This window comes from Macaca mulatta, chromosome 4 (assembly GCF_049350105.2).
Source record: "Macaca mulatta isolate MMU2019108-1 chromosome 4, T2T-MMU8v2.0, whole genome shotgun sequence".
Lineage (NCBI taxonomy): Eukaryota > Metazoa > Chordata > Mammalia > Primates > Cercopithecidae > Macaca > Macaca mulatta.
This window is the reverse complement of record NC_133409.1, coordinates 139,627,504-139,653,995: the sequence shown is the minus strand read 5'-3', so window position 1 is coordinate 139,653,995 and position 26,492 is coordinate 139,627,504. Positions and strand designations below refer to the sequence as shown.

Below are 26,492 nucleotides of genomic sequence, written 5' to 3'. Positions count from 1 at the left end.
ATTTAATTATTCATACTCCTCAGTTATAGCCAGTTTGGGTTTTTGTTCCATTACCCCCACTCCTCCCATATGTTTAATTTGTATCTTTTCAACCCACATGCCGCATTTTTCTTACATAACATACAGCATTATTTTGTGAGCTTAAAAGTTTTACAAAAATGGTGTCATACCATATGTATCTACAACTTCATGCAAATTATGTTTGAGATTCATCTATGTGATAATTATGTCTAGTTTATTCCTTTTAATTTCTGTGTAGTAATCAATCAAATGACTAGATCACATTTTATCTATTCATTCCTCCATGATGGTTATTTAGGTTGCCTTTTACTACTTGTCATTACAAACAGTGATGCAATGAACAGTATTGTACATGTCTCTTTGTGTACATGTATAACCCATGGATAATTTAGCCATTTCTCGATTGATGGGGAGTTTTTTCCTAAATTTTTACTATTATTACAGATCTCTATCATGTGAGCATATACATTCTTCTAATATATATTATGCCAGTCGCATTCTTACATCAAAGCTATGCATTTTTAAAATTTTTGATATCACTAAATTATCTTTTTAAAAGGTTATATCAATTTAAATTTCCAACGATTAAACATGGGATATCAACTTTCTACACGTTTGCCTGCATTTGATACAATCAACGTAAAATTCTTGTCTACATCACAATTAAGAAATAGTATATCATTGTTATTAAGATTTGCATGTCCCTGATTAACTGTAAAAAGTGAGTATCATTTAATATCTTTATTGGCTTTTTGTTTTGCCTCTTTATAGCCTTTGAAAATTTTGATATGGAGTTTTTTCTCATTGATTGTCTTACATATTTGTGAAATTAATGTTTCATTACTACAAATATGATGTAAATCTTTTCTTCTAGCCTCTTGCTTTTTCTTTCTTTTTAGTTTTAGTGTGTTTTACAAGAATAAGGTTTTTAAGTCATCAAATGTATCTTTCTTGTAAAGCTTTTTGTATGTTGAGGTGTTTGTCTTTAGAGAATCTTTCCTACCCCAAGGGTTATAAATATTTGCTTAAATTTTCCTATACAATTATGTGCGTGTGTGTGTGTGTGCATGTGTGTGTGTGCCCTTGCTTTAGTGGCTCTGTCCTTCTCAGTGGTTATAAATATTTTGTCTGTATTTTCATTGAATTATTTTGTAGTTCTGGGTTTTTTTTTTAAGTTTATCCCTTTAATCCATCTGGAATTTAATTTAATTTTGAGGATGATATATGACACAGATGAAGCTTTGTTTTGCCTAATGGTATAGTGTTTATTAACAAATGTATAATACTAAATATTTAACTAATTAATTAATACTAACTATATTTATTAGTAAATAGTAATTCTTCCAATACAATTGAATTTGAGATTATGCTAATATTGTACGCTAATATTATACTGGTTCTCATATATAGACAGATCTATTTCTATAGTCTCCATTTTACCCCATTAAACTGTCTCTATACCAAAACCACAGCTTTAATCATTTTAGCATTATAAAATATTTTTATATTTGATATGATAAGTCCTGATATTTGTTCCTAGCAGTATAGTAGACCAGTAGCCCTGTACAGCCTTCTTATGCAAAACAAGTAAAAATAATAGACAAAATAGATTTGTTTTCAATTTTAAAAATGATCTTTTTTAAGCAAGTTGGTCAGAAAGTCCCAAAAAGTTATGGAAGTCAGATGAGTGAAAGGAGAAAGCCAAGTGGAATGGCAGGTGCTTTTATAGTCATATTTTATGATCGTAAGTTTCCATTTTTATGCTCTCATGAAGTCTAGAGCACAGAAGTCCTTCCAAGATGTGGGAGATGGGTAGGAGACCCATGAACAAAGCTAAAATACCAAGAAACAAGTTTGAACAATCCAGCCTGCAGAAACATACCGTAAGAAAACTTGCCACTTCAACCTTCATGGTGGGTAGGAGGGGAAATAAAATATCCTCTAAGAATGTAGAACTGCAAGCCACCCTTCACATTGTTTGTGACTTAAATTCACCCAACTCATGATTTCTGAAAAACCTCGATTTGATACTTCGTTTTTAAACTATTCTAGAGTAAATATAACATTGATACCAAAACCTGACACAGATTTTACAAAGAAAGAAAACTACAGATCAATCTCACTTATAAATGTCAATGCAAAAACACCAAATAAAGTTGTAACAAGCAAAATCTATAGCACAGTTAAAATACTAACCAAGGGTCATTTATTACATGAATAAAAAGTTGGTTTAATATTAAGAGCCTATCTGTATTAATATATCTGAGGAGAAAAAATATATATGATCTCAACTGATACTAATATGAATTTGGGAAAAAGTAAACACTCCTTCTTGATTTTAAAAACACTCCTGAAAAATAAATAAATGATACTTTCCCTAACACCTATTTATTAGTCCAGAGATCAGAACCAATCTTAATGGACAACACTGGAAGCATTCAAGCAAAGTGAGAAACAAGACAAAGATGCCCACTATCAACATTAATATTTAATATTGTTCTGAAGATATTAACAGATACAACTATGCAAGAAAAAGTATAAGAATTGTAGAAAAGATGGTAAAATTGTCACTAATTTCAAAAGATCTGATTTATATTTGAGAGAACCAACTGAAAAAATACTATAAGTAACAAGAGAACTCAGTAAATCAGCAATCCCCAGCCTTTTTGGCAACAGCGACTTGTTTCATGGAAGACAGTTTTTCCATGGACTGGGGTTGAGGGAGATGGTTTCAGGATGATCCAAGCACATTACATCTATTGGGCACCTTGTTTCTATTATTATTATATATTCACCATAATGTAGAATCAGTGGGAGCCCTGAGCTTGTTTTCCTTCAACTAGACGGTCCTATCTGGTGGTGGTGGGAGACAGTGAAAGATCATCAGGTGTTAGATTTTCATAAGGAGCACGCAACCTAGATCCCTCAACTGTGCAGTTCACAGTAGGGTTTGCGCTCCTTTGAGAATTTAATGCCTCCACTGATTTGACAGGAAGTAGAGCTCAGCTTCAATCACTGGCGGTTCACCTCCTGCTATGCAGCCTGGTTCCTAACAGACCCAGATGGGGTCAGTGGCCCTGGGTTTGGACCCCTGTATTAAATTACAGGGTATAACATTAATACATAGCAACAAATAACTCTCTTACATAAATCAACACCAATTAAATAGTAAAGTGTCTAAGCATAGTGGTGTGTGCCCGTAATCCCAGCTACTCAAAAGGCTGAGGTGGGAAGATCACTTGAGCCCAGGAGTTCAAGACCAGCCGAGGTAACATAGTGAGAACCCCCTTCTCTTAAAAAATAAATAAATAACAAGTGGAAAAGAAGCTTGTGTCTCCAACAGCAAAAATGAGAAGAAAGAGGTAAACTATTTAAGAATAAGCTTAACAAGAAATATATAACATCTTTATGAGGAAAATTCCAAAATACTACTATGGGACACAAAAGTAGAACTGAAGAAATGGAAAGATACGCCTATTCTTTGGTTAAAGAAACATTTGGCTGGGTGTGGTGACTCACGCCTGTGATCCCAGCACTTTGAAAGGCTGAGGCAGGTGGATCATGGAGGTCAGAAGTTTGAGACCAGCCTGGCCAACATGGTGAAACTCTCTTTTCTTTTTTTTTAATTAAAAAAAATTCAACATCACAAAGTCTCTTCTCTTTGAATCAGTTTATAAATTTAACTTCATCTTTTTTTCCCCCGCTTTAGACAGGGTCTCATTCTATTGCCCAGGCTGAAGTGCAGTGGGGCGATCTCAGTTCACTGCAGCCTTGAATTCCCCAGGTTTAGGTGATCCTCCCACCTCAGCCTCCCAAGTAGCTGGGACTACAGGCTTGGGCCACCATGCCTGGCTAATTTTTTGTATTTTTTATTGAGGTGGGTCTCACCATGTTGTTGGTCTTTTGAACTCCTGGGCTTAAGTTATCCTCCTGTCTCAGTCTCCCAAAGTGCTAGGATTACAGGCATGTACCACCTCATTGGGGCTAACTTTATCTTAATAAAGTTACCAATGGTTTTATTTTTCCTGGAAATAGATAAGTTGTTTCTAAATTCATGCAAAACAACAACAACAAAAAGCAAGAGTAAGAAGAAAATCCCTGAAAATGAAGAACAATGTGGTGGAACTATCTCAATCAGATATTGAAACATGCTATAAGTTTCCACCAATTTAAAAAGTATTAATATGATAACACTGCATGACTAGATGGGCTAAAAGAGGAGGCCAGGTGCAGTGGCTCACCCCTGTAATGTCAGCACTTTGGGAGGCCGGGGGGGGCTGCAGATCACAAGGTCAGGAGTTCGAGACCAACCTGGTCAACATGGTGAAATGCTGTCTCTGCTAAAAATATAAAAATTAGCTAGGTGTGGTGGCGTGCACCTGTAGTCCCAGCTACGTGGGAGGCTGAGGCAGGAGAATTGCTTGAACCTGAGAGGCGGAGTTTTCAGTGAGCCGAGATCATGCCACTGCACTCCAGCCTGGGTGACAGAGTGAGACTCCATCTCCAAAAATACATTACAGAAATTTGATGTGCAAAAAGGAGGCAACTCAAAACAAAGTGGCAAGAATGAGTTTCAAATAAATGGCGTCTGACAACTGGATAGCCACCTGGAAAAAATAAAATTGAATCTACACCTCTCATCATGTATCAGAATAAAGGCAAATCAATTTTTTTAATCTTAATTTTTTTAAAAAGCCATGAAGCTATAAGAAAACGTGAATTTCTTTATGAACTGTGATTCAAAATACAAAAGATGCATGCAAAAAAGTAATTTCTACTATATAAAATTTCTACTATATAAAAAAATTTTGGCCAGTATGGTAACTGATACCTGTAATCCCAACACTTTGGGAGGCTGATGAGAAAGGGTTGCTTGAGGCCAGGAGTTCAAGACCAGCCTATAGAGACTCTGTCTCCACAAAAAATAAAAAATTAGCTGGGAGGGGTGGTGCACGCCTGTCATCCCAGGCTGAGGCCGAAGGATCCCTTGAGCCCAGGAGTTGGAGACCACAGGTATGGTAGCACCAATGCGCTCCAGCCTGGGTGAAAAAGTGAGCCCCCATCTCTAAATCAAAAATCATATAAGTGCATGGGAAGATATGCCATAAGCAATACTGAAAGACAAAGACAAAATGGGCAAATATATTTGCAATTTACACCATAGACAAAGGGCTAATTATCTAAATATATAATTACAGTAAATCAATATGAAAAGAATAATTAAGATCCATAATTTTTTAAAGAAAAATGAGCAAAGTATGTGAACAAAAAGTTCACAGAAAAAGATATACAAATGGCTTGTATGCATATAAAAAGAAAGTGAACTTCACTCATAATAAAAAATGCAAATTAAAGCTAAACTGAGAAAGTGATTAGATCAGAAAAAAATCCAAAAGTTGAACAGCTTTAGAATAGTTAACAGAATATGTGGGGAATAATAATGGGGAATAATATATGAAGAATAAGGTAATCTCATACATTGCCAGTGGGACTGAAAGATGGTATAACCATAATACAAGGCAATTTAATATTTCTGTAATCTTCAATGCATTTACCCTTTGATCTGGCATATTCACTTCTGGAGATTTTATATATTCCCCTGCACACTGACAAAATGATGTATGCACAGAGTAATTCATCATTGCATCATTGTAATAGAAAAAGATTGGAAACAACCAAAGTGCCCATCAATAAGGAAATGGTTAAATAAACTATGCTATATTCATATAATGGAACACAATACAGCTGTAAAACAAAGCAAAAAAATTAAGACGCCTTGGCCACTGAGTGGGATGAAGACAGAGAAAGAGAGAGAATTAGGAAGCCTTTTTGTACTGATATGAAGAGCTAAAGGATCTATTTTAAGAAACAAAAGGAAGGTACAGAATAGTAACATAATCTTCTACCTTTTATGTAAGCAAGAGGGTAAAACAAGATATATTCTTTTTTTCTTCTTCTTTTTTTTTTCTGACAGACTCTCACTCTGTCACCCAGACTGGAGTGCAATGGCAGGACCATAACTCACCGTGGCCTCAACCTCCCTCTCCGGCTCAATGGATCCTCCCACCTCAGCCCCCCAAGTAGCTGGGACTACAGGTGTGCTAATTTAAAAAAAAAAATTTGTTAAGAGATAGGATCTCGGCTATTTTGCCCAGGCTGGTCTCCAACTCCTGGGCTCAAGTGATCCTCAGGCCTCAAACTCCCAATGTGCTGGGATTACAGGAGTGAGTCACACTGCATCTGGCCTAATTTTATTTATTTATTTATTTTATTTATTTTTGAGATGGAGCTTTGCTCCTGTTGCTCAGGCTGGAGTGCAGTGGTGTGATCTTGGCCCACTGCAACCTCTACTACCTCCTGGGTTCAAGTGATTCTCCTCCCTCAGCCTCCCCAGTAGCTGGAATCACAGTCGTGTGCCACCACACCCAGCTATGGCCTTACTTTAGGTTTTGTTAAATTAGGATAGGCTAGGTTATGTTGCAGTAACAAACACACGAAAAGATCAGAGGTCTAGTCCCCTAGATTTTTTTTCTTTCCTCCACAAAATGTCCATCCTGGGCCGACTGGGAACTCCATTCCATAGTTCTAGAATGCGTGTGTGACCTAGGTCTGACTAATGAGATGTGACAAAGTATCCCGGGGACCTCTGGGAAATATTTCCTCACTCTTGAAAAGAGACAAACAGAAGTTGACATCACTTCCGCTTGACATGCTTATATAGGATGTCTGGAACTGTGGGAGCCATCTTGTTTCCTTGGGAGGGGCAAGCTGGAGAGCCACAAACCTCACATTCCTGTAATAGTACAGGTAAAAATAGAAAGGCCTTAGGTCTTTTTTTTTTTTTTTTTTTTTTTTGAGACTGTCTCTCTCTGTTGCCCAGGCGACAGTGATCTCGGCTCACTGCAACCTCTGCCTCCCGGGTTCAAGCGGTTCTCGTGCCTCAGCCTCCTCAGCCCTGGGACTAGCGTGCCACCACACCTAGCCTATTTTTGTATTTTTAGTAGAGATGGAGTTTCACCATGTTGGCCAGGCTGGTCTCAAACTCCTGACCTCGTGATACACCCACCTCGGCCTCTCAAAGCGCTGGGATTACAGGCATGAGCCACCGCGCCCGGCCTTGGGTCTTTAATTATGTCAGTAAACCTCTGAATTAACCAACTCTGGACACTCCGTACCTCAGGATTTCTTTGTGTTTTTATTTTATTTTATTTTATTTTATTTTATTTTATTTTATTTCAGTAGTTTTGAGGGAACAGGTGGTGTTTGGTTGTATGGAAAAGTTCTGCAGTAGTAATTACTGAGATTTTGGTGCACCCATCACCTGAGCAGTGTATACTGTACCCCATATGTAGTTTTTTACCCCTCATCCCCCTCCCACACTTCCCCCCGAATCCTCAAAGTCCATTATATCAGTCTCATGCCTTTGTGTTCCTCATAGCTTAGCCCCCACTTATAAGTGAGAACATGTGATGTTTGGTTTTTCATTCCCGAGTTACTTCACTTAGAATGATGGTCTCCAACTCCACACAGGTTGCTGTGAATGCCATTATTTCATTCCTTTCTATGGCTCAGAAATATATATATATATATTTTTTTTTTGATGAATCTTTAGGGTTTTCTAGGTATACAATCATATCATCAGCAAACAGTGATAGTTTGACTTCCCCTTTACTGATTTGGATGCCCTTTATTTCTCTTGTCTGATTGCTCTGGCTAGGACTTCTAGTACTCCGTTGAATAGAAGTGGTGAAAGTGGGCATCCTTGTCTCATTTCAATTCTCAGGGGGAATGCTTTCAACTTTTCCCCATTCAGTATAATGTTGACTGTGGGTTTGTCACAGACAACTTTTATTACTTTGAGGTATATTCCTTGTATGCCAAATTTGCTGAGGGTTTTAATGAGAAAGGCATGCTGGATTTTGTCAAATGCTTTTTCTGCATCTCTTGAGATGATCATATGGCTTTTGCTTTTAATTCTGTTTATATGATGCATCACATTTATTAACTTGCATATGTTAAATCATCCCTGCATCCCTAGTATGAAACCCACTTGATCATGGTGTGTTATCTTTTTGATATGCTGTTGGATTTGGTTAGCTAGTATTTTTTTAGGATGTTTGCATCTGTGTTCATTAGGGATATTGGTCTGTGGTTTTCTTTTTTTATTATGTCCTTTCCCACTTTTGGTATTAAGGTGATACTGGTTTCATAGAATGATTTAGGGAGGATTCCCTGTTTCTATGTCTTTTGGAATAGTTTCAGTAAGATTGGTACCAATTCTTCCTTGAATGCCTGATAGAATTCAGCTGTGAATCCATCAGGACCTGTCCTTTTGTTGTTGTTGTTGTTGTTGGAAATTTTTAAATTACTGTTTCAGTCTTGCTGCTTGTTATTGGTCTGTTCTATTTCTGTTTCTATTTCTTCCTGATTTAATCCAGGAGGGTTGTATATTTACAGAAATTTATCCATCTTCACTAAATTTTCCAGTTTGTGTGCATAAAGGTGTTCATAGCAGCCTTGAATGATCTTTTTTATTTCTGTGGTATTGGTTGTAATATCTCTTGTTTTGTGAGCTTATTTGGATCTTGTCCACTTTTCTTGGTTAATCTCACTAATGCCCTATCAATTTTTTGATCTTTTCAAAGAACCAGCTTTTTGTTTATCTTTTGTATTTATTTTGTTTCAATTTCATTTAGTTCTGCTCTGATCTTTGTTATTTATTTTATTCTACTGGGTTTGGCTTTGGTTTGTTATTGTTTCTCTAGTTCCTTGAGGTCTGACCTTAGATTGTCTATTTGTGCTCTTTCAGACTTTTTGATGTAAGCATTTAGTGCTATGAACTTGCCTCTTAGCACCACTTTTGCTGTGTCCCAGATGTTTTAATAAAGTTGTATCACTATTATCTTTCAGTTCAAAGAATTTTTAAATTTCCATCTTGATTTCATTATTGACCCAAAGATCATTCAGGAGCAGATTATTTCGTTTCCGTGTATTAGTATAGTTTTGAGGGTTCCTTTTGGAGGTAATTTCCAAATTTATTCTACTGTGTTCTCAGAGGGTACTTGATATAATTTAAATCTTCTTAAATTTATTGAGACTTGTTTTGTGGCCTATCATATTGTCTATCATGGAGAATGTCCCATGTGCTGATGAAAAGAACATATATTCTGCAGCTGTTGGGTAGAATGTTCTGTAAATATCTGTTAAGTTCACTTGTTCTAAGGTATAATTTAAGTCCATTGGTCCTTTGTTGACTTCCTGTCTTGATTACCTGTCTTTGCTGTCAGTGGAGTACTGAAGTCCCCCACTTCAGCAGGGTTGTTCTGTCATGAATTGCTGTAAGGTCCTGAGCTGGTTGACCTCCAGCCAGAGAGCACCAGAGCTTTTGGCCTGTCTCATGGAATTTGCAGCAGCCTGCTGCTGCTTTCAAAGGATCTGTGATTTCTTTCAGTTTTCCTAGTACACTCTTGTGATGGTTCTTGGAGCAAAAGTCCATGACATGAGTCTCCACACACTGTTCTGTCCATACAAATGGGAGCTGCACATCAGCCCTGTCTCCTATCCGCCATCTTCCCTCACCCGTTTTTTTTACTTCAACAATAAATCGTCAGCCTAATGTAGATGGGCTCTACCACTTACAGCAAGTGCACATTACTGTTCAGGTAGACCAAAGTCAAATCATGGTGGAAGGTAAAAGGGAAGCAAGGCACATCTTCACAGGGCTAGAGAAGGAAGAAGAGAGCCAGAATTTATTATGTGAGATAATAAAATGTATTTTTTGTATAAACTATTTCAAATTGTTGTTTCTGTTATTTGTAGATGAAAATATCATTTATAGGTTTCTTATTTATTTTTCTTGTTTTAATTGCATTGACTAGATCATCCAGTTTGGTGTTGTATAGCAGCATGAAAGCAAGCATCCTTGTCCCATTCCTGAGGTAATAGGATTACCTCTAAATTCACCACAAAGTATGGTGATAGTCATAGGTTTTTGGTAGTCCCTTTAACAAGATAGAAAATTTCCCTTCTATAGCAAGCTACTGCAAGTCTTTTGAAAATCTTAACAGGTGTTAAATTTTTCAATTTTTTTAGCATTTATTGATATAATCAGATGCTTTAATTTGTGCATGTAGCGAATTATATAAACTTTCTTTTTGTTTATTATTATTATTATTATTTATTTTCTTAGAGACTGGGTCTTACTATTTTGCGCAGACTAGTCTTGAACTCCTGGGCTCAAGTGATCCTCGGCCTCCCATAGTGTTGGGATTACAGGCATGAGCCACCTTGAGGGCCAATGTGTTTGTTTTTATCAACATTCAGTTTTCCATGCCAATAATGATCCTGCAAACATTATGAATGTTCCTAAAACTCAGTGGACTTTCTGTAAGAAGTATGGCAAGTACCAACCCCACAAAGTGACACAGTACAAGAAGGGCAAGGATTCTCTATATGCCCAGGGAAAAGGGCCTTGATGGGAAGCATAGTGGCTATGGTGGACAGACTAAGCGGATTTTCCAGGAAAAGGCTAAAACTACGAAGAAGACTGTGCTAAGACTTGAGTGCATTGAGCCCAACTGCAGATCTAAGAGAATGCTGGCTATTAAGAGATGCAAGCATTTTGAACTGGGAGGAGATAAGAAGAGAAGGGGGTCAAGTGATATAGTTCTGAGTGTCATCTTTTGTTTTATTATGAAGACAATAAAATCTTGAGTTTATGTTAAAAAAAAGATTCAGTTAAGATTCTTACATGCAATCGAGTGATGTTTTTTAGGTAACTCGTAATCTGTAATCCCTCCGACCACACACAAATACACACTTTCTTTTTTGCTTGGAATATATTTTTTGGATCATTTGTTCTGTAGAATTTCCTACAGTCTGGATTTTGCTGATTATCTTTCTGTGATAGTGTTTAACATGTTCCTCTGTTCCCTGTTTTTTTTTTTTTTTTTTATAGAAAGTGGCCAATAAGGGTTTTTTAAAAAAAATTATTTCATTTCCATATTCATAAACTTAAGTATATTTGAAGTGTTTTAATCATTGTAATTATCATTTTTATTAATGCATGATTGTTGCATCTTTAGCCAGTAAAAGCCTCTTCAAGTTGTTTCCTAAGCAATTTTGACACTCTTTCTGTAGTCTTCAGCTTTCTTGCTTAAGATATGACATGTTGGTCTAGGCTCATCTTGTATATTTCTTTTTTTTTTTTTTTTTTTTTTTTTTTTGAGACGGAGTCTTGCTCTGTCGCCGAGACTGGAGTGCAGTGGCCGGATCTCGGCTCACTGCAAGCTCCGCCTCCCGGGTTTACGCCATTCTCCTGCCTCAGCCTCCCGAGTAGCTGGGACTACAGGCACCCGCCACCTCGCCCGGCTATTTTTTTTTTTTTTTTTTTTTTTTGTATTTTTTACTAGAGACGGGGTTTCACCGGGTTAGCCAGGATGGTCTCCATCTCCTGAGCTCGTGATCCGCCCGTCTCGGCCTCCCAAAGTGCTGGGATTACAGGCTTGAGCCACCGCGCCTGGCCTCATCTTGTATATTTCTTGTCCCAGACCTGGAATCAGCCTTTTTTCAAGTGAACATTGATTTCGTGTGTATGTGTGAAATGATGTTTAGAAACTACTATCTAGTTACCAGGGGTGCTGACTACTGCTAGGTAGATCCAGTTTCTTTTTTTTTTTTTTTTTTTTTTTTTTTGAGACAGAGTCTTGCTCTGTCGCCCAGGCTGGGGTGCAGTGGCCGGATCTCAGCTCACTGCAAGCTCCGCCTCCCGGGTTTACGCCATTCTCCTGCCTCAGCCTCCCGAGTAGCTGGGACTACAGGCGCCCGCCACCTCGCCCGGCTAGTTTTTTGTATTTTTTAGTAGAGACGGGGTTTCACTGTGTTAGCCAGGATGGTCTCGATCTCCTGACCTCGTGATCCGCCCGTCTCGGCCTCCCAAAGTGCTGGGATTACAGGCTTGAGCCACCGCGCCAGGCCGGTAGATCCACTTTCTAAACCTTCCTTGAATTCCGTTTTATCTGATTTAAATATAATCACACATTTTTTCATTGGAATATCCTTTTCCATCACTTTATTTTCAAACTTCTCAGATGATTTTGTTTTAGATGCGTCTCTTATAATGGTTTTCAAACATCCAATCTAAAATTCTCCTTTTATCCATGGGCTTAACCCAATCATATTTAATGTGATATTGAGACATCTGAACTATTCCTCTCATTTTATTTGTCTTTTCTACTTCTCCTGGATTTTTTTCTTTTATTTCCTTTTGCCTTTTGCAAAATCAGTGAGTTTTCTTTGTCTTATTTTGTCCTTCTCAAAATTTAAAACTTGCACCTGTCACTTCTTCTAGTGGTTATCCTAACTTATATGAGTTTTACAATAAATTTTACTGATTTCTTCAATAAGATACTGCTTCATATATTTCTTTTTTTGTTTGTTTGTTTTGTTCTGTTTTTGTTTTCTGGTTAAGTTCATTCTCTCTTAATTCATTGTGGATGGTAAATTTTCCAGATCCTTGAATATTTATAAATGTATTTTTTTTTTTGCATTTACACTTAATAGTTTAGCTGGATATAGAATTCTAGGTTTGTAACCATGTTCTCTCAAAATGTTGAAGATGTATTTATATTGCCTTCTTGTATGCAATGCATTTTTACTGAGAATTCTGATATTAGTCTTTGCAGAAAAATTTTTTAAAATCTTTGGATGCTTTTAGAATTTCTCCTTACACTTGTTCTAAAATTTCACTATTTGTATCTAAGTGTAGTCATTTCTATTCATCCTACTCAGTTTTCAACTGGAAGATTTGTGCTTTTATTCAACTCTGGAAATTTTTCTTTTAATATGTTTTTAATTTTTCCTCTCTCTCATATTTTCAATTTTTTATTTTCTTCTGGAATGTGAATTGATAGATTTGGGAGCTTTGGTTCTACCCTCCATGTTTCTAAACATTTCTTTCATAATTTTTCTCTGTCTTCTTATACTACATTCTGGGATAATCCCTCAGCTATTGTTTCTAGCTCAATATACAGCTCTTCATCCGTATTCATTCTACCATTTCCCTCTCTTCTGAATACTTTTCACTTCCAAGATCCCTATTTGATTCTTTTTCATAATTTCCTTCTTGTCTTATGGATTCAATTGTCTTTTATCCCTGTGATGAAAGGTTCATTATACTTCTCTTAAAATCACCTTCTGCGAGTTCTAGTATTTGTTTCTCAGATATTATAGTCATTTGTTTCATTTCGTGCTTCTCTTTTACGATGCGTTAGTAATTCTTGGCTCTGTGCACATCTTTTCCTTTGAGATTCTCTGTTGCCCCAACTAGGGGAGCTGTTTATTGCAACCTTCTTCCAGCAACTGTGGAGGAAGATGATGGGGATGGGCCTAGATGTAGCCTTCTGAGTCTGAAGAGACTGTTTCTCCTGGGTGTCAGCAGCCTACTAAGACATTGCCTAGGGACATAAGGATTTCCCCTCACTTCTGAGAGCAGAGATACCTCTGCTAACCACTGCATACACAAAGTAGAAAGTGGGAAGGGGCAGAAGTATCAGGCTTCTCCTACCCAAGTGTACAGTACTGGGTTAAATAGTAACCCTGCACAATTCATGTTCACCCAGAGTCTTATTTGGAAATATTGTCTTTACACAGAGACTTGGTGTCTGTGTCCAAATCGCTATCTCTGTCTTCCCAGTGGGGAGAAGACCATGTGAAGACAGAGATTAGAGTGATGGGTGCACAAGCCAAGCCATGCCAGAGACTGACAGTAACCACCTGAAACTAGAGCCTTCAGAGAGATCAGTTGCCTGCTGACACCTTGATTCTGGACTTCTAGCCTTCAAAACTATAAGAGAATGAATATCTATTGTTTAAGCGTCCCAGTTTGTGGTACTTTGTGATGGATGCCCTAGGGAACTGATACATCAAGTAACCTTACCAATCACTCCTGTCCCACTCTCCACCCATTTTTCATCTTTCCAATTTTTAACTGTAAGATTCTCAAGTTCATGATAATGTAGAAGCCTTTTCCATCTCTCTTATAGGTGACAATAACAAACTGACCCCATATCACCCCCTGCTTTTAGCCAAGAGAAAGAAATTTACCACAAGACGGTCTTTCCTACTTGGCGCACTTGCAGTTGAAACTCAGTGCTCCCTCCTAGATATCAGGTCATTGTGATTCCACTCTTTGAGTCTCAGTTGATTCATCTAGAAAATAGGAATGATGATACTACCTCTTACCCAACAGAATTATCGTGAAGATCCATAAAGATAAGTGCCTTCGTCCATTTTCTATTGCCTTTTTTTTTTTCTTGTCTTGCTCTGTCAGGCAGACTAGAGTGCAGTAATGCCATCTCAGCTCACTGCAACTTCCCCCTTCTGGGTTCAAGCAATTCTCATGGCTCAGTCACCTGAGTATCTGGGATTACAGGCATGTGCCACCATGCCCAGCTAATTTTTGCATTTTTGGTAAGGAGGTTGTTTTGCCAGGCTGGTCTCAAACTCCCAGCCACAGGTGATCCGCCCACCTTGGCCTCCCAAAGGGCTGGAATTATAGGCATGAGCTTCTGCGCCCAGCCTGTTTTCTGTTGCTTATAGAATACCTGAATCTGGGTAATTTATAAAGAAAAAAACAATTATTTCTTATAGTCATGGAGGCTGAGAAGTCCAGGGTCAAGGGGCCACATCTGGTGAGGGCCTTCTTGCTGGTGAGGACTATGCAGAGCCCCAAGGTGGCATAGGGCATCACGTGGCGAGGGGGCTGAGGATGCTAGTTCAGGTCTCTCTTCCTATTCTAATAAAACCACCAGTCCTACTCCCAGGATAGCCCACTAATCCATTAACCCCCTGATCAACTAATCCCTTCATGAGAGCAGAGACCTCATAACCCAGTCACCTCTTAAAGACCCCCTCCTTAATATTACCATGTTGGAGATTAAATTCCAACATAAGTTTTGAAGGAAATAAATATTCCAACCATAGCAATAAGTTTGGCAAACCTCTTGCAACAGAGCCTGACTCAGAGTTGGGGCATCGTATTTTCCTTATGCTAAGTGCCACTAAGATAATATTAGCAACTATGACACATATAGAAAGTAATACGTGTCATCACAACTTTTGCACTGGCTACTCTATTCTGTGAAGATACTTTGAGAAAATAACATAAACTACTGAAACTTCTTTATGCTTGAAAAATGTTCATCATAGTAATTCTTTAAAAAACACTGACAGTAACCTGAATAGCCAAAAATGGGGGAATGATTACATTAATCTGCATCTTCCAATGTATATTTTTTTACTGTGCAAATGTTCTTTATCAATTCATGTATATAAATATACTTATAAAACTTACAGTATTTTAAAATATTTTGTAATTTCATTTTCTTTTTATTTAACAGACACACGTAATGCTTATTACATACCAGGCACTGTTCTAGGCATTGTTACAGGCACTTCAAAAATATTTAGAATATTATAAATATTAGCTCATTGATATATGTTTTATAATTTTTTGTGAAATTTTTTATGTTTAAAAAGTATTACAATTCTACAAAAAATATTAATTTAATATAATCTTCAATAATATTCATGTTATTAAGACAAAATTCAACTTTCTGTTTAACATGTGACACATACTTTAAATCAATAATGTAAGACAAAATATAGTTTGTGATTTACATTTTGAAATGAAATTATTATGGTCAGTTTAGGGACCAAGCCTATATTCAGTATAGATTAAAAGTAACTACGTGCAGCTGGGCCCAGTGGTTCATGCCTGTAATCCCAACACTTTGGGAGGCTAAGGTGGGTGGATCTCCTGAGGTCAGGAGTTCAAGACCAGCCTGGCTAAAATGGTGAAATCTCGTCTCTACTAAAAATATAAAAATTAGCTGGGCATAGTGGCACACGCTTGTAACCCCAGCTTCTCGGGAGGCTGAGGCATAAGAATCACTTGAACTCAGGAGGCAGAGGTTGCAGTGAGCCAAGATCAAACCACTGCACTACAGCCTAGGCTACAAAGTAAGACTCTGTCTCAAAAAATAAAATAAAATAAAATAAAATTAACTACATGCTATGGCAGTTAAATGGACAAAAGATATTGTAATTGCCTAATGTTTAGAATTTTTGCATTTTAGCTTAAAATATCAACTTTTTTAATTAAAAATTTCTTTTCACGTCAGATGAGTAATGTGGCTGATGTCATAACAAAGAAGTTTGAAGGAGTCACATCTCACATATTAGCATGAAAACCCAATCATTGCCCTTATGAATCACAAACTTTGGATCTCAACTGTTTTATTTTTGGACATTTTATACTTTGTTTCAAAACAAAGAGATGAGAGAGATTTCAGGCTGTCATTTGCAAACAATTTTCTACAAGTACATTTGGAAATGGAATTGGGGTATGGATAATCATTATTCCCAGTAAACGAATTGTTCCTTGCTATAGTTTGAATGTGTCCCCTAAATTTCTTTTCTTTTCTTTTCTTTTCTTTTCTTTTTTGAGACAGAGTCTCACTCTGTCATCCAGGCTGGAGTGCAGTGGTACAATCTCAGCTCACTGCAACCTCCACCTCCCGAGTTCAAGCAATTCTGCGTCAGCCTCCCGAGTAGCTGGGATTACAGGCACCCGCCACTATGCCTGGCCAATTTTTGTATTTTTTGTAGAGATAGGGTTTCACCATGTTGGCCAAGCTGTTCTCAAACTCCTGACCTCAAGTGATCCGCCTGCCTCAGCCTCCCAAAGTGCTGGGATTACAGGCATGAGCCACTGCGCCCGGCCGGCATAATGTTTTTAAGGTTCATCCATGTTATAGCATGCATCCGTGTGGAATTTATAACTGTCCAATAGACTTCTTAGGTGTTAGTCCCCAGTGTGTTGTGCTGAGCGAGATATGGACTGACGAACTGGCTTATTATCTCCACTAACCCTGTGTGTATCCACATGACACACACCCAGAGGCTCTCACGCTGCTCAGCTTTAAAGGGGCAATGTTTTAAATAAAAAACTGAGCTACTTTTTACTTTTCAAAATTAAAACAAATGCCATTGTTGTCTTTGACAATATGACTCCCCTGGAATGATGTGCATGAATCCTCTAGAAAATCATGAGCACCTTATGGGACCCCCATGAAATGGACCTTTTTGCAGCCATTAGATGTGATGCTCATGAAGACAAAATGTATGAGAAAAATGTTTATGATCTAATGTCACAGGGGAAAGTGTAATACAAGGTCATAGTATGCTATGAAAATTAGAGGAAGACCATTTAAAACTACGTAAAGGCCGGGCGCGGTGGCTCACGCCTGTAATCCCAGCACTTTGGGAGGCCGAGGCGGGCGGATCACAAGGTCAGGAGATCGAGACCACGGTGAAACCCCGTCTCTACTAAAAATACAAAAAATTAGCCGGGCGCGGTGGCGGGCGCCTGTAGTCCCAGCTACTCAGGAGGCTGAGGCAGGAGAATGGCGTAAACCCAGGAGGCGGAGCTTGCAGTGAGCCGAGATCGCGCCACTGCACTCCAGCCTGGGCAACAGAGTGAGACTCCGTCTCAAAAAAAAAAAAAAAAAAAAAAAAAACTACGTAAAGATACTTCTGGTAAAAAGACGGAAAGGGAATGTACAAAATAATTAACAATACCATGCTGGATGGTAGAACCATGGGTACATATTTTTCCTTCCTGAACTTTCCAAAGATCTGTAATGTGCTTATATTACTTTCATAATTTAAACCATGATCACTGGCCTTGAGCAGCTTTTTGCTCAAGTCAACCTTGGTTCAGGCCATCACAAAAGTACATGCAGACCCTCATGTATCTATAGATAGGAATCTTTAAGTTAAATGATTGGAAAATTACACAGGAACCACTTTCTAATGTTCGCTTTGGAAAGGTAACTGCCATTGGCTTGCCTTTTAGAGGACAGCTTCTTTTAATGAGGCCCTTTTTGTACTTCATTAATCCACCCCCAATGGCCTTTAATTAGACCAAATTCTGATTCCCATACACTTCTTTAAACAAAAGAACAGTACATTCATGTAATGTACCAGCCCACCTATTTTAATGTGTAGGGATGGACGTCAGCTTTGTTGTTCAGGTGGTCTGAGGTCTAACCGTAGCTGTGTGGACTCTGGCAAGTGAAACTCCCCTCCGAACTTTTTTCTTTCTCATCTGTCCCATGTGAATGGGAGTCCTGACTTCGATGGAGCTCGAAGCGAGAAGGAAATTCGCAGTTCCTTAAATGATCTCTGTATTTCTCATAAGTAGACATACTCAGGCTGAAAAGCAGGAAAGTAGAAGTGTGATCAAAAGCCTGGGAAGCAGGAAAGGGAAGTGTGATAAAAAAGGGTACAAATGAAAATAAGCAAGACAGGAGAGAAAGCACCAGAGGGTGAATCTCAGGAGATCTGAATTCTACTCCCAGCTCTGCCACTGGTCACTGGCGATCCTGAGTTAGTCATTTCCCTTCTTTAGGGCTCAGTTTCTTCTTCTGTGAAATTAGGTGACAGGTCCAAGGCCCTTTTGGTCACAAATCCTTTTTTTTTTTCTTTTTTGAGATGGAGTTTCACTCTTATTGCCCAGGCTGGAGTACAATGGCTCGATCTCAGTTCACCGCGGCCTCTGCCTCCTAGGTTCAAGCGATTCTCCTGCCTCAGCCTCCCAAGTAGCTGCGATTACAGGCATGCGCCACCACGCCCTGCCAATATTGTATTTTTAGTAGAGACAGGGTTTTTCCATGTTGGTCAGGCTGGTCGTGAACTCCCAACGTCAGGTGATCCATCCACCTTGGCCTCCCAAAGTGCTGGGATTACAAGCAGGAGCTACCGAGCCCGCCCTCTCCCTCCCGTCACAAATTCTATTAATATTTGATGCTGTATCATAGGACAAAGATTGCCTATTTAGCTTCATTTGGTTCTTACAGGACCTCTTTGTTATTCAAAGGACTCAGCAAAATGTTGACTTTTTAATCTTTTAATTCATTCTCCCGTCATCTGTGAAGTAAATCAGAGGAGAAAATCCAGATCAACATTCCCATCTAAGTCAGTTTCTTGAGTCTGATACTTAACAAACAATAAACTGATGAATCATGAGATGGCTTTGGAAAATATTAGACACTTAAATCTTCTCAACATTTTTCAGGAAATAGGCTGTAAATGGGGAAAGAAAAAAATGTAAATGTGTTCAAGATGGGGAATTGTCTTAAATAAAAATAACTACATTTTATTTTTAAATTTAAAAAAAATACTTCCCCTGCAAGAACACTTAGGATGAGAACAAAAATACTATTAGGGTTTTTTTTTTCTTTAGAACTTCCAGCCAACTCTTGCTAAACAGAGCATTTTGGAAAATTTGCATCATGGCTGCAGATTCAGGCAAGGAGGATGGTTGGGATGAGTGACTTTTCCATCCACTTTCCCGGTTGCTTGGTTTCCCTGAGGGTGCCACTCTGCTCTAAAACCAAACGCCATCGTCATCAGGGGAAGGTGTGGGGTAAAAGCATAGAGGTAGCAACATTTATCTTCCGGCTCAGTACCTGGTTCTCTCCTGCGGTGGCAACTCCTCTAAAAAGGTGCCCACTACACCCGTAGTCTTTTTTGTTTCTTTATTTTTTTCCACGCAGTCAAAGCTTTTTACCAGGAGAAAACTTCCTTTTTTTTTTTTTTTTTTTTTTTTTTTTTTTTGAGACGGAGTCTCACTGTGTCCCCCAGGCTGGAGTGCAGTGGCGCGATCTCGGCTCACTGCCAGCTTCACCTCCCGGGTTCACGCCATTATCCTGCCTCAGCCTCCTGAGTAGCTGGGACTACAGGCGCCCACTACCGCGACTGGCTAATTTTTTGTATTTTTAGTAGAGACGGGGTTTCACCGCGGCTTGATCTCCTGACCTTGTGATCCGCCCGCCTCGGCCTCCCAAAGTGCTGGGATTACAGGCGTGAGCCACCGTGCCCGGCCGAAAACTTCTAAGTATATTGTCAGATCTATAAGTGGTTGAGCATGTCCTGCACTGGGTTATATGTTCCCAATGTTGATAAGCATCTACAGGATTCAAAGGCAGAATTTTCCAGCTAGCATTACAGTCACCAGCCTGGGTTGAGAGAGCATGGAGATGTGAGAGGAAGGGGTGTTTCTAGGGTCTATCCATCAGGGTTCAGTTGCAGAAACCACTAGGGATAATTTAACCAAATGATCCCTTGACAAGAGAATTATGTACTTAAAAAAATGTTTTAGGTGCTGTAGGAAGAGCCCTAGGGTGACCTTCCAAGAATGACTCCCCAGAACAAGATGGCAGAAGTGGCCCATGAGGGAGCTGCTGCTTCTGTCACTACAATAAGTTGGAGAATCAGGAAATACTAGGATCACATCGTTCCTGACACCCACAAAGCTAAGAACCAGACAGTGGGACTCTTCCCACTTCTGTCACAGAACTCCACTGTCTCCACATGCGTACCTGCCAGGAGAATGACAGAGAATAGCAGACCTGTGGCCCCCACCTTGTTTCTGCCTTCCAAACCCCCAAGTGAGTTTCCTTGATGGACTCAGAACTCCAGCTCTAAAGGAGTCTAGGAAATTAATAGCCTTTCTCTTTTTATCTGAAGCATTTAGCAAGCATATTAGCTGGAAAAATTACCCCCACTTGTTTCTGCCTTGGAATCCTATAAAAGTTTATCAACCTTGGGAACATATAACCCATTGTAGGGTATTCTCAACCACTTATAGCTCAGAACAACACATTTCGAAGTTTTTCTAGGAGTGGGAATGGAGCTGAGTGGGCCTATCTGTAATATTTGACATGGAGTGGGGAACAACACAACTCCCCCCAGGCCCCTTGAGGTTCACTCTGATACACCAAAGCCAGCCCTGAACATCATTATGTGTATAAGAAGAATCTATGCAAAGTGTAAGGCCTTCTGGTGGGGGAGGACTCACAGTATAGAATATAAATCACTCTTGGCTTTCCAGAGCTTATCCTGACTCATTTGAGAAACAGAAACAGTGACTGGCAGGCCAACGTATACATACACATGCATATAATATACATATATGCACACACACATATAAGAAACTTTTGAAAACAAATGTACTAGAGAATTTATGATTTGCATATTTTAAAAATCTACCTTAGATAGCACCAGTATGTAGAGGCTAGGGACATGTTCAATTCCAACATTTATTGAGGGCTGACTGAGTACCAAATGAGGGCTAGATACATCCATGCATGCTTTTCCATTTAATCTTCATAATATGTGAATTTGGAATTCCAGAAGCATGAGATAGCTAGACACATAGATATCCTTGGATATATAAAACAGTTATTAGACTTCCCTGGTAGGGAAATTTAGGGATAGAAACTGAGTATGTGTGTAGATGACACATTTGTCTTTATTGAGAAAGAGCGTTGAGAGGAAGGTGCACTTATTTAGAGAAGATGTCAGATTTCCAAAATCAGACATGTGGGGAATAAATATGTGTAGCTCACATGGCATTGCACTGCTGATGATCATCTTAACTATAATTTAATGGTTAGATTATAATTTAATGGTGTTACGAATTAGGTGTTATGACCTCGGCGTACTGCCTGGTTGTTATGTGCCTGTGTATGCACACTTCTGTGTGTTGGGGAGGGGGAAGTTCTGTTTCAGAAGTCACCAAAGAGAAAGTTATTCTCTTAACTTATTCTACTTAAGAGGAAGTTATTCTTTTAAGTTATTCTACTTCAGAGGAAGTTGTTCTCTTAAGTTATTCTCTTAAGTTATTCTCTTAAGTCTACCAAAGAGAAAGTTATTCTCAAGTTATTCTACTTAAGAGGAAGCAGAAAAACACTAACCCACTGACACAACACATCACAAAACACAGAACACAGAAGTAGTTGGTCAGAACTCTCATATTCAAAGGCAGATCTTCCATCTCCAGCAGCCAAAGACTTAAGCCATGTTCTGGGTAAAGTAACAAGAGGAAGACATTTTTCAGAACCCTCCTAAGGAAATCAAAGGCTTTTGGGGGGCAACTGAATGGGTAAGGATTCTGTATTTGTAGGTACAATGTGTCCAAGATGGATAGAGGAAGACCTCCTGATTTGGGAGGTAAGTCTTGCCACCAGGTGGCACACACTATTTTCTTTCTTGTTCTTTTTTTATTTCTTTAATTTTCTATATTGATAGTAATACTAATAATGGTATCTACTGAGTTTTGGTTTTGTTTTTGTTTGAGACAGAGTCTTTCTCTGTTCCCCAGGCTGGAGTGCAGTGGCGCGATCTCAGCTCACTGCAACCTCTGCCTCCTGGATTTAAGCAATTCTCCTGCCTCAGCCTCCTGAGTAGCTGGGATTACAGGCACATGCCACCATACCCGGCTAATTTTTGTATTTTTAGTAGAGACAGGGTTTTGCCATGTTGGCCATGCTGGTCTTAAACTCCTGACCTCAAGTGATCCACCTGCCTCGGCTTCCCAAAGTGCTGGGATTATAGGAGTGAGCCGTCACTCCTGGCTACTGAGTTCTTATGTATGTGTTTGGTATTTACTACCTCATTTAACAGGCATGTCATTGTTCTCATTTTCCAGACAAGAGAAGGACACTTAAAGAGTTTACCAAAGTGGGCCGGGCGTGGTGGCTCAAGCCTGTAATCCCAGCACTTTGGGAGGCCGAGACGGGCGGATCATGAGGTCAGGAGATGGAGACCATCCTGGCTAACACGGTGAAACCCCGTCTCTACTAAAAAATACAAAAAAACTAGCTGGGCGAGGTGGCGGGCGCCTGTAGTCCCAGCTACTCGGGAGGCTGAGGCAGGAGAATGGCGTAAACCCGGGAGGCGGAGCTTGCAGTGAGCTGAGATCCGGCCACTGCACCCCAGCCTGGGCAACAGAGCGAGACTCCATCTCAAAAAAAAAAAAAAAAAAGAGTTTACCAAAGTCATAGAAAAAATAGCTATGGGCTCCAGGATTTAAACCCATATCTGTCCCCAAAGTCTGAGCTTTTAACCACCATTGAGGTCCTAGCATCAGGACTGAGTCAACAAAACTACTGTGGAAGTAGGCCCAGTTCTAGCACAAATACAGAGAAGATGTGGAATAAAAATAATCCAAATCTCCAAGTGCTAGGAATGAAGAAAGCCATCAAAGGCAGAGCAGCTAACTGAGCTGATTTCATAGTAACCCAGAAGAATATGGATCTGGAGTTAGGGCCAGGGCCTAATACCCATGAGAGGACAGGAGGAAGGCAGTGAGCCCTGCATAAAATTGAAGGCCTTGAGCTGGGATGGTGGTACACGCCTGTAGTCCCAGCCACTTGGGAGGCTGAAGCAGGAGGACCGCTTGAGCCCAGGAGTTTGAGGCCAGTCTGGGCAACATAGTGAGACTCCTTTTCTTAAAATAAATACATACATACATACATACATACATACATACATAAGGCCTTGTAGCACTCTTCCCCCTTAAATGGGGATAGAAAAACTGAACATGGGCCCTGAGAATCAGCCAGGAATCTCACCATTTGTTTAAGGTCCTGAACATGAGGGGGAAAATGTCATCCAGAGAAATCTAAACCCTGGGTCTATGCCATGTGCATAGGAGTGAGGGCCATTGACACACTCAGCATTCTGACAGAAGCAAATGTGTGAGTCATCTCCATGGAGAAAATGTTACTACTCAAGAGTTTCAAGGACTCCCATAGGGAGAAACAACCTGTTGAAGACAAGTTCACAATAAAAAATTACAGATACCCTGCTATGCTGGTGAGAGTCAAATCCTGTCTAAGATTTAAAGAGTGGAAATCAGGTTGGACTGGAAAAAGAAAGAAAAGAAAAAGCAACTGTGTCAATTCAGGCCAGAAAGAAGACAGACATAAAGAAAGCCAGCTGCAAAGTTCACAGGAACATTGCTTCCCCCAAAGTCAGTCGGCAGCTGCAAAATGCCATAAGACCCCCTCTTTGAGTGATGACTGCTTTCCTACCAAACTCCCAGACAGCTTTGCCATACCCACCTATTGCTGGGTACCCAATTGCTGAGCTACTGTTGCCTCATGGGAGCACCCAATACCTAGTTAATCATCACTTCTCTTAATCGACCCTGCCCCCAACCAGAGTAGGAGCAACCAATCCAGAATTGATGCCTACTTCCCTTGGAATCTTCAGAATCCTTCAGCAGCTTCCTCTCTTTGGAGCGACATTCCACAGTTCCCCTGGAGTGGCCTCCCTTGCTGGACTGAGTTAATAACGAATTTAGTCAGACTACACTGGCTCCTGATGCTCCATGGTGATTAGATTTTTATCGGTAGAGAGTTAGCATATGCAAGAAACAGAAAAATTGGCACTTACCAAAAGTCAAAATAATAGAGAATCTCGAGAATGCTATAAATAATAGTTGATTTTAAATGATTAAAGAAATGATGGTGATAATAATGATGGCAAACATATAAAACTGTTCTAAGGGCTTCACAAAATATTAACTCATTCAGTCCTCACAAAGCCCCTGTGAAGTAGGTAGGTACTACTGCTTTCTCTCTTTTACAGATGAGATATTAGGAAATTTGCTCATGGTCACCACAAGCTATTAGAGTGGCAGAGCTGAGATTTGAACCCACACAGTTTAGTTCCAGAGCCGATGCTATTAATCACTATAAATTAAAAAGCAATAGGACACTATTAAATAAGAGTAGGGCAATTTGAAGAAAGAACCAAATCAAACTTCCAGAAATGAAAAATAGAGGCAATCATTCATTCATTCATTCATCAAATATTTATTGAGCTCATATAATGTGCCAGACACACAGAGGCTCTGAGGATATTGCAGCGAACAAACCAGACAAAAATCCTTGTCCTAGTAGAGTTTACTTTTTCTTTTTTCTTTTTTTTGAGATAGTGTCTCGCTCTGTCACCCAGGCTGGAGTGCAATGGCACGGTCTCGGCTCACTGCAACCTTCGCCTCCCAGGTTCAAGCGTTTCTGCTGCCTCAGCTTGCCGAGTAGCTGGGATTACAGGCATGTGCCACTACACCTGACTAATTTTTGTATTTTTAGTAGAGACGGGGTTTCGTCATGTTGTCCAGGCTGGTCTCGAACTCCTGACCTTAGATAATCCACCCACCTTGGCCTCCCAAAGTGCTGGGATTACAGGCATGAGCCACCATGCCTGGCAGAGTTTACATTTTAATGAAGAACACAGATAATAAATATAATGCATAGCATGTTAGGTAGGGATAAAGGCTACACAGAAAAAAACAAAGTAGGGAAGGGGGATGTGAAACATCAAAAAGGGGGGTTAAGGCCACGTGTGGTGATGTGCACCTGTAGTCTCAGCTACTGGGGAGGCTGAGGTGGGAGGATCGCTTGAGCCTGGGAGGTCGAGGCTGCAGGTTCCCCTGCACTCCAGCCCGGGTGACAGAGTGAGACCCTGTCTCAAAAAAAAAAAAAAAGAAAGAAAAAAGAAAAAAGAAAAAGAAAAAGAAAAGAAATTGAAAAAGAAAAGAAAAAAGAGGGGAGGGAGCGGTTGAAATTTTAGATAGGGTGTCTGAGAAAGCCTCACTGAGAAAGTGATTTTTATTCCTCTCCTGAAAAAGTGAGAGAGCAAGTCAAATTGCTGCATGAGGAAGAACTTTTCAGGCAGAGGAAATAGCCAGAACAAAGGTCCTGAGTGGGGAACATGCCTGGTGTTTTTAAGTTACAGCAAGGAGCCTTGCTTGCTGTGTGGATAGAAGTAGAGAGAGTGTGTGTGTGTGTGTATGTGTGTGTGTGTGTGTGTGAGAGAGAGAGAGAGAGAGAGAGAGAAAGGGAAGAGAGAGAAAGGGAAGAGAGAGAGTAATGGGAGATGAGTTCATGACATAACAGGGGGCTGAATTGTGCAGGGGCTTGCAGGCCACACTGAAGACTTTGGTTTTACTCCAATGACAAGGGAGCCAGTGGTGGGTTCTGAGCAGAGGGACATAAGGATCTGAGTAACTTTCACAGCATCACTCTGGCAGCCATACTGAGAATACAGTGTAGGTAGACCAGCTAGGAGACTATTGCAATAATCCAGGCAAGAAATGATGGTGACTTGGACCAGATCTGTTTTTAGGTAAAACCCATAAGATTTGCAATATTTACAGTGTGAGACAAAGAGAAATTAAAGATTTTTAAACTGAACATCTGTAATATCTGAATACCACCTTCAATCTCATTAAATGAGATAGGAAAAATGGCAGGGTTTGGGAATGAAGATCAGGAGCTCCATTTTTAAACTTCCAAGTGGAGATATCTCCTAGTCAGCTAGGTATAGGGGTCTGGAATTTAGCGGGGAGGTCTGAACTAAAGATATAAATTTGAAAATTATCAGCATATCTGCGGGATTTGAAGTCATAAGACTCAAGACTCATGACTTCATCTGGAAAGTGGTTGAGATTGCGAAAAAGAGAAGCGGTCCAAGGACTGATCCCTGGGGACTTCATCATTGAGAAGTAGGGAAGATGAAGAGGAACCAGCTAATGAGACTGAAACAGAGCAACC

General features: G+C 39.6%; 2 pseudogenes; one reads left to right on the top strand and one right to left on the bottom strand.

Annotated features, from left to right (window-relative positions):
* Positions 1-10,376: 10,376 nt before the first annotated feature.
* LOC144340615 (large ribosomal subunit protein eL42-like) lies at positions 10,377-10,734 on the top strand (annotated as a pseudogene).
* A 5,462-nt stretch (positions 10,735-16,196) lies between these two features.
* LOC114677916 (small nucleolar RNA U13) lies at positions 16,197-16,307 on the bottom strand (annotated as a pseudogene).
* Between the last annotated feature and the right edge of the window lie 10,185 nt (positions 16,308-26,492).